Source organism: Apis florea, unplaced genomic scaffold (assembly GCF_048593485.1).
Source record: "Apis florea isolate Af1SG1 unplaced genomic scaffold, ASM4859348v1 contig_3326_pilon, whole genome shotgun sequence".
Taxonomy (NCBI): domain Eukaryota; kingdom Metazoa; phylum Arthropoda; class Insecta; order Hymenoptera; family Apidae; genus Apis; species Apis florea.
The window spans coordinates 358,295-370,550 of NW_028256739.1; the positions used below are offsets into that span (position 1 = coordinate 358,295).

At 38.6% G+C, this 12,256-nt stretch overlaps 1 protein-coding gene across 1 annotated transcript in view; it reads right to left on the reverse strand.

Annotated features, from left to right (window-relative positions):
- The window catches only part of RhoGEF3 (Rho guanine nucleotide exchange factor 3), a 137,262-nt gene that overhangs the window by 44,281 nt on the left and 80,725 nt on the right, over positions 1 to 12,256 (reverse strand). The gene's annotated exons all lie outside the window — the stretch shown is intronic.

Sequence of the window (12,256 nt, forward strand, 5' to 3'; positions counted from 1 at the left end):
CTTAGATTTTTCACGCGTGACATTTGTATACAGGATGTTTGTACAGCAAATATATTTAATAATATTTCATAAGACTGAACTCTTTCTGAACTTGACGTTGCAAACGACCCAAAATTTATAAAATTATCACTTCGTTGCTTAATATCATTGCGTCTAGTTTTCGTATTTTTATTGAAAATCAAGTAAAAGGAGATTCGAGTTCCTTTCCTTTTATTAATCATTTCTAAAATTTTAATGATGCATTGAGTTCACCATTCGTGCTCTTTTGTACGTTTGTTTTCCTTGACTTCTCGCAAGAATTAGAAAAATTGCGATACATTATCGATTACACGTCCAAGTAGTGGGCAATGTAATCCATTACGAGCACAACATGTCGTGAAAATCTGTTCTGATACAAACCAGATGCCCGTTCCAGTTCCTGGCAAGTTCGTTGTTGTAAGATCGGAGGCCAAATCGAGGTATTCGTTTAGGGAATTTCGATAACGTTCGCCCTCCGATCACATCACGATAGTATCGATTCGGCTTATCTAACAAGGTCGGTGAACCTCCTTGACCATTACAGAGGACGCCGAGTATCGATTCCTATTCCTATTTCGTTTCCACTATAATAAATATGATAGAAAGTTATTCTAGGCCATCGAATCGATTCCTTGATCGAGTTCGAATAATATGATTCGTGCCTTCTTCTGAAAAATTTCCCCATCGGAAAATTTGAACGCGAAAATAATTAAGATAATCGCCTCGAGAGGAGGAATTTTTTATCTCTCGCGAAAAAGTTCCAATTCGATTTCAATCAAGAAATACAAATATAAATATTCGTTTTTAAACGTTTTATCGTTTAATCAACGCGTTTGACGAGAAAAATGGCTTTTCAAAAGCCGGTTTTAATGGCACAGATACGGGTGTGTGTGCTGTTACGCGAAACTGCGCATTCTGAAGTTGGATAGCTGGGCTTTTGTGCTCAAACGTTTAATCGGGAATATACCGGTAGCAGATGGAGGCAGAGATACCAAAAATAATTAGGCCAATTATTGTACAAAAGACGCAAAATTCGCAATGAAATTTCTCAAATCATGAATTATGCGCGCATAAAATTATGCGTGAAATATGCTACGCGTTAACCCAATTTAATTAATTCAGATTTATCACAAAAGCGAGACGCGATCCCCCGAAATTCGTTTAAATATTTCATAATTATTTCCGTATACAAACGATGCAGAATATGATCCACTTTAACCAAAATAGATCCAACTGTTTACCGAAACCGAAACGATAAATAATTCTGTCAAACGTATGGAAGAATCGGACACTCGGTACACATAATGATACAATCTGATCGAATTAATTACAGAGCATTCCCATCCTCTCGTCTTCCCATAAATTTCGCGACACTTTTTTAATTGTCCTTCGTATCAATCTTCCCCGATATATATATTAATCATCACATTCGTGACAAAATAATTGTATGTACCTCTTCGATTTATCGCCACCTCCTCCCTCCGCTGCGTGCACACGTGAAACGAATACCGTCACACCGTTTCGTTAATAAAATCAATCGATCCTCGATCGAACGAACGAGAAAAAAAAAAAAATACGGATCTTCATTACGAGAAATTACACGGTTAACCATTAACCATTCGAGTGACACTCGGTTTCCTTTATTATTCGAACGATCGGATCGACTGGCATCCGAAGGAGCGAGAGCGGACTTTTATATCTTCTTAACTATAGGCTCACGTCACCGTATACGGCCACCGTATCGGCATTACGCCCTCCCCGTGGCTCGTTACGAAGCGCGGTTGCAATTTAGGAAATTTAATGATCCTTAATAACCGCTTCGAAACATTTCAAGAACACTGTGTGCGCGCTTATTACTCCCGCCCGTTTCCTCATCGTTTAGCTTTTAATCCACGCTGGGGGCACGCCGATTCTCTTCACCGATTCTACCTACCTGCCTGCCTACCTCGGTTGCCAGGCAGAAAAAAAATCGACGTTACGAAATGCAAGCAACATTCCTAACCCGTCCCTGCATTCGCGATTAAGCCATTAGACGGAGAAACGGTTTTCTCCGATCCGTGCGCGCGCATCCATCACCCTGCCAAACGTGTCGGCCTGCATCTCGATTGAACTTCGAGAATCCGGCTAATTTGCGTTACACGTCGGTGTCGCGCGGTGCAACCTGGGAATCGTTAATAAATCGACGGCGAAATATATATTTCACTAGCACGTTGATTCTCAGCGGATGGAGGATGGAAAGAAGTTTAGAACGAATTGTGATTGGTGGTAATAAATATTTGTAATTTTTGTTTCGAGCAACGCAGAATACAGACGCGGACTTGTCACACTTTTGCGTCCAAGAACGACGAATTTCTCATTGATTAAACGACAATAAATTTAAGGAATAAGTCGTCTTCGAACGTTAACTCGAATAATCAATAATTTTAACAAGAACTCTCTTTAATTTAATCCAAAGTTATTACAAATGGATTGCCGCTTGTCAAATTAGATCTTACGTAGAAATAGATGTTGCAAGTTGTATGTTCATCGAGAGGAATAGATTGAAAGAAAGATGAAGATGATAGACGAAGAAAAACGATTATTAGTTAACGTTTATTACTCTTCGGACGAAGATACATCTATACGTGGCTAATTGGGGTGAAAAGACGAAAGGTGCAGTTTACGGTCGGACGATCAAGCGGAACTTGCCGATGGTCTTGGCAATTAAGAAAACGATAACCGTGCCTTTAGCAACTAATAAGCTTTAAAACACTCTCTAACACGGGTGTAATTAATTTACAACACGCGCAAATATCTTCGTGTTATCGCTTACCCCTCTTTCAAGCTACTTCTTGAGATTATCTCGAGCGAAATGTAGAGCAATACAATTTAAACCTTAATTGGTACTTGGCGAGGTGCTTGTTGCGCGTCCGATAGAGCAATATCAATTTGTCTCTAGCTGAAAATATCAATCGAATTCGTGCTTTCTATCACCAAATGAAAACCTCTTCTGTAAAGATCAAAATTCAATCACGGATTATTCTCCATTCCCCGTCAAATTTTTTCCGTTTCAATCTTAACAGTCTTCGATTTCTCGTTTAATCTTCTTCCAGCAAATATTCGATATTTTAAATATTCCAACATTTCACCCAGTGATTCCCAATTTGTAATTCACATAAATCCATTCACATAATTCAGATAAATTCTGCAGGAATATCACGACGAAGAATATCGTGTTAATTTTCCTTACTTTAAACATACAACGAAATGAAAATCGCTTTCGATTATTCGATACAACAATATTACATCGGCGAGTAATGTTTCATAGTGGATGGGATTCGTGAAATTTCGCAACGATAGGGAAACGAGATAGGATCGAAAAGGGACGTGACAAGGTTAAAGAGTGGCGTGGCCGTGGTGCGCAACAAAACGTCCTCCCACGCACGGTTGCGTGAGTTTACGTCGGTTTTAACAACGATAGACCGCGATAACTCGGAGGCAGCGGCGCAAGTGCGTTGACTGGCGCAGTTCGAATTGCATTTGCATGGTTAATTCGTCGTAAGAGGGAAATGGCACCGTCGACATTATCAGGAAGTCGTACGGACAAAACGTTGCATACAGATTACCGGTCCTCCGGCTGCCCTTATTTGCCGATATCGCCGAAGAAACTACGCGATTCCATCGTACGGAAAGGAAGTAAATCGATCGATGTTCCTCTCAACGATGTGATAAATTTGTGGGATATTAAAGGAGACGGAAACTTTCGAAATCGAATCGAATAAGAGAAATAACGAAGCGAAACAAGAAAATTTCAATCTTCTTGAAATGAATTAATTTCCATTTTCATTTTCTCTGCCGTTCATATCATAACAATATTCTATCTTGCTTGAAAATCAAATTGGCAGAATAGAATTTTTAACGTATCTCGGATAGGATGATAAAATTTCTCCAAAAAATTGATTTCATTTTACCATACGAAGAAAGAATTAATTAAGATTCCGATTTCGATTTCGACTTGGCACTCCGTGCCTCCAAACTTTATCGCGATGTTTAGGTTAATAAATCGCATCGAGCACGATTTTCTGAAAGTATCACATAATTATCCACGAGCAAACACTTGGCGAAGCTGAATCAGCGAGACTCAAGATTTACCGAGTTTGAAATGTATCTGCACACGCGTACACTCCGGGCTATTTGGAAACGAATTTTCCAGCCCAGAAACGACAGGAAGACGAGTTAAATGCGAGACACGGAGAAAACGGGGCAACCAGTTTCACGGTGTTTCCGGCGTCAACTCGAATTTCAGGCCGGCCTCAACTCCGCATTTTCATTCCCATTAATTCCGCCGTGCGAATCTCCGGAATAGTTTAATATCAGAAGCGAAACGACTGTTTCGAGCGTTATTGTCTGCACGGGATAATTCAAAGATCCAACCTTCCACTCTTATCCATCCACTCTACTTTTCACGTTTCGAAATTTTTTCTCCCCTTCCTGCTTACTCAAACCGAAAATTCGAAAATTCTCCTTCCTCTTATCGCTTTTCCGTTTAACTTAAGATTCGCGCACCAGCGCGAGATCGTACATAGAACTTTATCGTCCTCTAGTTGGATTAAAACTTGGTAATCGAGTTGCCATTTGATTCTTCTGACGGAATTATTTATAAGAGGAGAAGGATCGATAGTTATCGAAACGAAGTTTTTAATTAAAAACTCACTCGAGGATCCACACTTTTATTATTTTGTTTAGGGGGGAGGGAGCTTGATTACCTGCCACGAATATATATAACTCGTGTTTTATCATAATCTGGGGAAATTTGTTTCAAGCATCTGGCTAAGGAGGATGTATTTGAAAATATATATAAATTACCGTAGTTAATAAGCTATTCTCTCAAAATATCTATCGATCGAATGAAAAGTTCAAAGAGCGTTAAGGAAACTTGATTAATAGCGCGTTCAATAATAGACATCTGAACCGCACCTCGGTCGAAACGAGAGCAAACGAATTGAAATTACACGAGGCGAGACCTTCTTTTTCCCTCTTTAAATATTCATGGAACGATCTTTTGAAAAGATTTATCATTTTTTTTTGTCACATATGCTAAATTAAATCTTGGGAAAAAAATCAATCGAACCAATATTGGCACGTCTAGGATGCCGATTGATATTTTGTCGGAATGGCAGGCCAATTTCTTTCGCGCTTTGACTTTAAATCACCCGAAAGCAGGTAATCAGATTTTCCGGTTTGCTGTAAATTTGCTCCCGCCAAAAGCGGGATGTTATTCGATCATTTCCAGGGGGGCACACAGACGATTCCTGTACGCATCAAATCGTGATGCGTGTGTATAGGGCAGGATAGAAATTATGGGTTGTTGTAATCTTGGCTACGTCGACGTTGCCCACGGTGATACGATTATCCCATCGATTCAAGCCATCTCATTTCCATTCCATTTTCCTGTCCATTATGTTTTCAAACTGTCGATGACGACGTCCAACGATATCGTGGATAGCGACTCATCGGTACAAAAGACCGTTTGACGTTTTTTAATTTAAGAAAAGTCACAATCCAAGTGTGTATCCTCGAGTAATCGAACAAGGTTAACGATCGAACGGGACTGCTTTCAATCGAACCGAGTATATTCCACCTTGCAATTGTATTACGTTAAGCTGTGCTTCGAAGCTATGTTATATGTAGATTCGTTAAGAATCGTTAATTTTATGTAATTGAATTATCAAACCTGTCGTAATGGCTCGATAGAGTAAGCAGACGTTTAAAGACGAGAAAAGTTTAACCAAATGAAACGATACTTTTTAAAATTTAAAATGCTTTAGAGTGAAAGTTAAACTTTGTGTTTTTTTTTATTAAACAGATAACAGTGAAAAAGTGATACGTTAGTCGGAGATGTAATTGGTTTGCAGTTTTAAATTATTCCTTTATTTGTCGCGTTTATCGTATTTATTTCGTGTCACGAAATATTCTCGCGTGTTTTATATTCATTCGCTACATTTCAAATTATAGAAATTATTTTCAATTAATTTTGCCAAAGGAGTCGCTCAAAGGAGGATTTCAAGTTCGAAGAAATTAATTTAATATCCACTTAATAACAAGCCACGCAATAATTAATGCCTTTCATCTTTCACTGCCCTCGTACCTTCGTTTCTTTCGAATTAATCTTACTTATTCTCCCGCGAATGCAAAATCGTCGATATTTAACGTCCTTCTTCTCCCTCTTTCTTCCTCCTCTTCTCGCTGATTATTCGTTGCAGCAGAGTTTCAAAACTCTGTCGTGGCTCACCTCCAATTTTACCGTCAATATTTAGCCGTTGTTTCTTCGAGAGAAAACGCGGAAGATCGATTCGGATCGTCGAGGGAGGATCTCGGAATTCTGCAGGTGCAGAGGGAATTCGAAGGGAACGAAAATCCTACGTTGGCGATTCACGGTGGTCCTCGAGTGTACAATTCAAATCAATTGTGCCGTAATTGCTGTCCCACCGTTCGAATATCGATTCCACTTAAACGTGAATTCTAGCGAGAAATTCTCAAAATATCCTCGTGATCTGATCACTCGTACGTCGCTCGAACACCAGTGTCCTTCGATCTTTTCACATTTCTTCAAAAAAGAATTTCACGTTTTCGTGTAATAACTCTATCCACCTTGGGAAACACGATTTAATTGTGCGCTCAAAAACTTGCATTTCGCTATTTAAAATGCTGGTTGAGCAAATAAGAGCAAACAAGAGGCACGAAGCCTCTAAGGTAGCCATTAAATAGTCACTTTTGATAGAAGCATGACTCGATAATCGCTTATTACAGCTGGCACGCGTAAAAAAGTAAGTCAAATTGGCGGTCTGACTTACTTTAAACTCGTAAGAAACGCGTTGCGTTTATTTTTGAATCATCGATCAACTCGATGCCACGTTCGAAACCGCTTATCACACGAGACAAGGAAGAAGAAAGAAGCATGGATTAGACGTACGTTCGATAATAAGCGAGTAAACATTCATTTCGTAGGAATTAGCCTGATCACGGGTTTCTGCCCGACAGAATTGCGATGTCTTGACGTTGTACAGTTGCTCGATTATGCACGTACGTTGTGTAAAATGAGTATCGATCGGATAGAGTTGATCAAACAGTAATAATAAACGTGTGCATTATAATTGCAGCAGGAGAATCGTGTACACTTTGTTGCATCTGATTGGAAATCTTTATTTCCCGCGTATATGTCCTTATATTTTTTTTATCTATCCCTTAAAATTCTTGAAGATCAGATCTAGATCTTGCCATTAATATTTGTACAAATTTAAATTCTTCCTATTTGATCGAACTTCTTTTCATTCTTTTTCACTAATTTCTTCGCTTCTTCGCTTCTTCACATCTTTGGAATTCTTCAAATATTCCTTTGAAAAAATATTTCTCTTATTGCTTCTCTTACGTGGAACTGTTTTTAAGAACGAACATCATCGCTCAATGGAAAGGAGGATACGTTAATTTCCCTTCCCTGATTTGAAAACGGCCACAATCTAAGGGAATAGGAACCGGAAGGGATCCTCAACGTGTACAGTAGTTAAAGTAGTGATTAGAAACGATTTTGGGAGAAATCGATCATTAGTGATCAGATGGTAGACGTCAGATGGTATAGCAAGTAATTGACTCGAAATCAGAGAGATAATTAGTAATCGATAGAAAATATCACGACAGAAAAAAGAAAATTGACCATATCACCTATATTTAGTAATTAATTAAAATACTAACGTTGCATATACTATATGCATGTGTACATATTTACATTAGCACGAGTCTAAAGCACAGACGCCATCAATGCCTCCACTTGATGCTCTAATTTAGCACCTCGCCATATGACGAACGCCATTATACCAATTTCTAAATATATCTATCAATTTCTAAATATATAAGACTCGTGAAAAGATTAGCGCAAAAGCAGGATGCCTGGAATACCTGGAATGGAGAAATCGTTGATTCTCAAAGGATTCGGGTCCGTTGGTAAACTTATTAACCTGCTGCATCGAGGGAACACAGGTTATTAAGCACCGGCAGTAATTAACATAATTACTTTCCGGCCATTGCATTAGCGACTCGACCAATCACCAGATGCAAATTGGTCGACTTTACGAATTTAATGAAACAGAGTCGTTCGAGATAATATGTAAAAAGCTCTTGTTATCGAGAGATAATTCCCACAGAAAAATTAAGAGAAGGAAGAATGCGTCGTTTGAATTCATTTATCGAATGATTGGAAAAATATGGAAAATACGTTCAATACGTAAATTCATTCGAAGACCGATTTATTTGCATATTGTGTACATCTGTACATCTATAAAATTATTGCATTAGAAAATGATGTTGTTATCAAGATAATTTATTAGCAGGAAATAAATGTACTTTTATTCGAATGATTTATATAAATTCATTCGTCGAATTAATGTAAGCACATTCGATGTACGTGGAAGATATACATCTCTCTTTTATGAAGTAGGAGAGGCTGAATTTTCTATTTCGATGGAAATTCCTTTCGGTATAATCGGTATCTAAGAGAAAGTTTTGGAGAAATGAGTGTTCGTAGAATTCTCTCTCGCATCTCGTTTCGTCGAATAAATTTACCATTTATTGTACGCGATTAAGCATCAAACGATGGCCGCTAATTTATTCTCACCTCTTATTCCCAACTGTTATTTCCATGCACGTTGTAAACGTGTTTCGCCATATTGTGTGGGGACGCGCGTCTATTATTCCTTGTTTCCTTATAGGTTATGCATCGAATCAGGAAAGAAAGGAACGTTTTCAGATGTTTACTAATACCTGAGACGCGTTATTATAAACCTAATGAGCTCTATTCGAGGAAAATGTGTAATTTTAAAAGCAATTTAAGAACATTAAAATAATCTGTAAATATTACGTTACAATTCAACCGCGCATCCTCCTTCCTTCCTTCCTTCATTTTCCAAGATGAAACCGAACATTCGTGAAATTGTGAACATACTTTTGATGACATTCGGAAGAGACGCAAGAAAACATCGAAAATTGATGTATTTTTTTTCAAGACACAAAAAGTAACGACGAATATTTCAAGGAATAAAAGTATCGTATGGTTTCTTTTTTAATTAAAACGTATATCAGAAATTAATTTCTGATATTAAGAGAATAAATAGATAAAAGAATGATGTGTCGATTCGAAAATGGACGATCGTCTTATCGGATGAGAGGCACGCGTAATATCTCGTAATGTTAGTTGGCTAACGAACGCCATTCAGTGGCAACCTGACAAACATTTCCGTTGCGTCCGACGCAGCCGACTCGTTTCACCGTGTGCAATCGCGGAGGCACTCGATGCACGAATAGCAACGCGTGTACCAAGTGGCGCGTTAGAATTAATACGGCAGCGTTTCGTTTGAAGGGAGGAAAAATAAAAAGAGGAAATAAATTCTGAACGCGGATAATATCCTCTTCCGCATCCCTTTTTCACGCGTTTTCCCAGAAATGGTGTTTCATTATGCACCGATACTACCTCTGCCTCCACCTTGGAAAAATTTAAATGCGCATTATATTTTTCACGCGCATGAGGTGGAAACAGGCGATGATGTCAAGTTCAATGCTTGAGCTCATCGCTACTAAAAGCGTCTAATACAGTTGCTCGACCCCCTTTTATTCTAACTAAATAATCCGTGACCCTCTATATACCCTCATAATCGTATAAAGATGAATTTTTAATGGGACAAAGTAAATATATCATTTTTATTTTTAGAGATACGTGATCCAGTTGAAATTAAAAGGAAAAGAATCTTTCCTGTAAAATATTCAATACTATCGTGAACGAATGAACGAATGAATCTTTAAAATATTTTAAATAGAGCACAAATTATTTCCATCTATTACATTCCTATAACATTATTAAAACAACAACAACAATAATAAATAGAAATAATTGCGACGATCCCTAAAAAAAAACTACTTTGCAACTCCATTTGCATAATTATCTAAAACTTAATTAAAATAAAATATAAAAAAAAAAGAAGAAGAGAAACAAACGTTACAGAGTGAAATTAAACCGCAAACCAATCTCGCTGCTTTGCATACGAATTTGTATCATTTCAGCCGAAACAATCTGCTCCGAATCATAAACCAATCTCCGCCACCAACCTATCACCATAATCCGGCAGAAACAGGAGACGATCTTAGAATTGTCATTTCGACAAGTATCGTATTCAATAATGCAAATCCTCGTTACGTTTCCTCCTTCAAGGATTCGATCGCGTCGAAGATTCGTATTCAATTCCATCCGCTTCGAATTATATCAAGAATCACCACGTGGATCCACTTAACGGCGACATCCCCGCACACCCACGGGGGATCCGGTGCGTGGAACATGGAAGCCCGTGCGTATGTGCGTTACGAGGGGGACCCCGTAACGAGTGTCGCGAAAAGGAAAGGAGCGGAATGATCAAGGCCACCGAGAGAGAAATGAAAATTTCGCTTTTACATCAAAGCGAGCATCGGTCGAGTACGTATCCCGCATTGAATCGTTCACATCAAACACGCACACGCTGTTCGAGCTTAATGTCTCGTGCGTAATTGCTTCGAATTCTTTTGTGCGTGCACGGTTTAAAAAGGCCTTCGCCAACCCCTTCGTGTGTACGCGCCAAAGTTTCCTCCGTAACGAAGCTCTCGGTATAATGAATAGTTACGTAAAAACCATTTATGCCCACGAGTGTACGAAAAGATAGAATTTTCTCGCTCCTCGCGTTCCTTTCATATTCACGCGCATCTGTGAGATATAGACGTCGATAAACATCGACTTTCACCGACACCACGCTGATAATGATTGCTTATATCCCAGGTGTTCGATGATAGTTGATTTTAATAGAGAGATACCGCTTTGTAAACGAATCGCTGCTAACTCGAGAAAGTTACGCTCGCATGACTGTCGTTCTTTTATCTTTTTCCCCTTGATTTTTCTTTAGCGATTAGATCTACTTAATTCGAATCTGCTAAAAAAAAAAAAAAAAAAAAGTAACTTTAACTCGTGAAAACGGGTTCGTCATTATCGTTATTGCCCGTATCATTGTCATTGATGTCGGAATAACTTTTTTTCCTCGTGCGTGAGAATGATAAGGGATTATAAGAACGCTTTGGAAACGCGTTTTCGTGAGAAAGGAAATTTGTTCATAAGTGAATTATTTCGCTAAAGCTCGCGTGACGCGAAATTACACGAGACGGTTCACAATCACGAGATACGCGTATATGTTAGCATATGCGTGCACGTGTGCACACATACGCGTGCCACGTTAATAATTTAAATTACCGCCTCTCTCGTACCGAGGGACTAAATATTCGAGCCACTGTAGTCGTCGATTCATTCGATCGAATGAAAAACATCTTTCGCTCTGAGATTCGTTCGAACTACGAAGATTCTTCCACGTTTGACGATACTCAATTATCTCGATCGGGGGATAATTCCTTCAATCGATTTCGAATATAAAGTATTAATCCTCGAAATAATTGCGTACGAAGGTGGTCAAAGAGATGTTCCATCCGTGAAATAAAAATTCATCCTCGATGTCGATTTCAGAAGTAATTTATTAACGCGAGAAGAAACGAAATTGGAATATCAAAGTACGCGTTGAGATCCGTTAAGATTCTCCCGGGGCAAATCAATGTTCGATTAATGGGTAACGATGACAGAATTAATAATCGAATTAATTCAAACGCCTCGGGGGTTACACCACGATCATTACGGCTTTTGTACGGCTCTCAATCGATGTAATAACAGAATAATAAATCGTCAAGTTCAGGCTGACCCAATCTCGCGTTTCGTATGTACGCACGGATGAAAGGTTAAACGCGAGGCAGAGAAAGGGGCGTGCATAAAACGACAAGGGGGAGATAAAAAATTAAGATGGGACGCCGATGAAGCCTCGATGGAATTCGCTGACGCCTACAACGGCTTTGTATCGAGGGCCCACGTGTCTCTTTAAATAAAGGAGTGGGCTTGTTGCAAAACACTCGAGAATAGGTATTCGTATCATGTGTTTTGAAAATTACGAATCTCCGCTATTATACGAGAACAATCGCGAAGAATAAATCATCGAAAATAAATTCAATTAATTCTCTTAAACGAGCACAATTTTATTTTATTCATCTGAAATTAATACTCTTTGATTTCCCTCTTTTTAAATAGATATTAAATTCACGTATATATAAGTAGAAACTATATCGCGACCGATTATTGTTATCTCAAATGTAATAA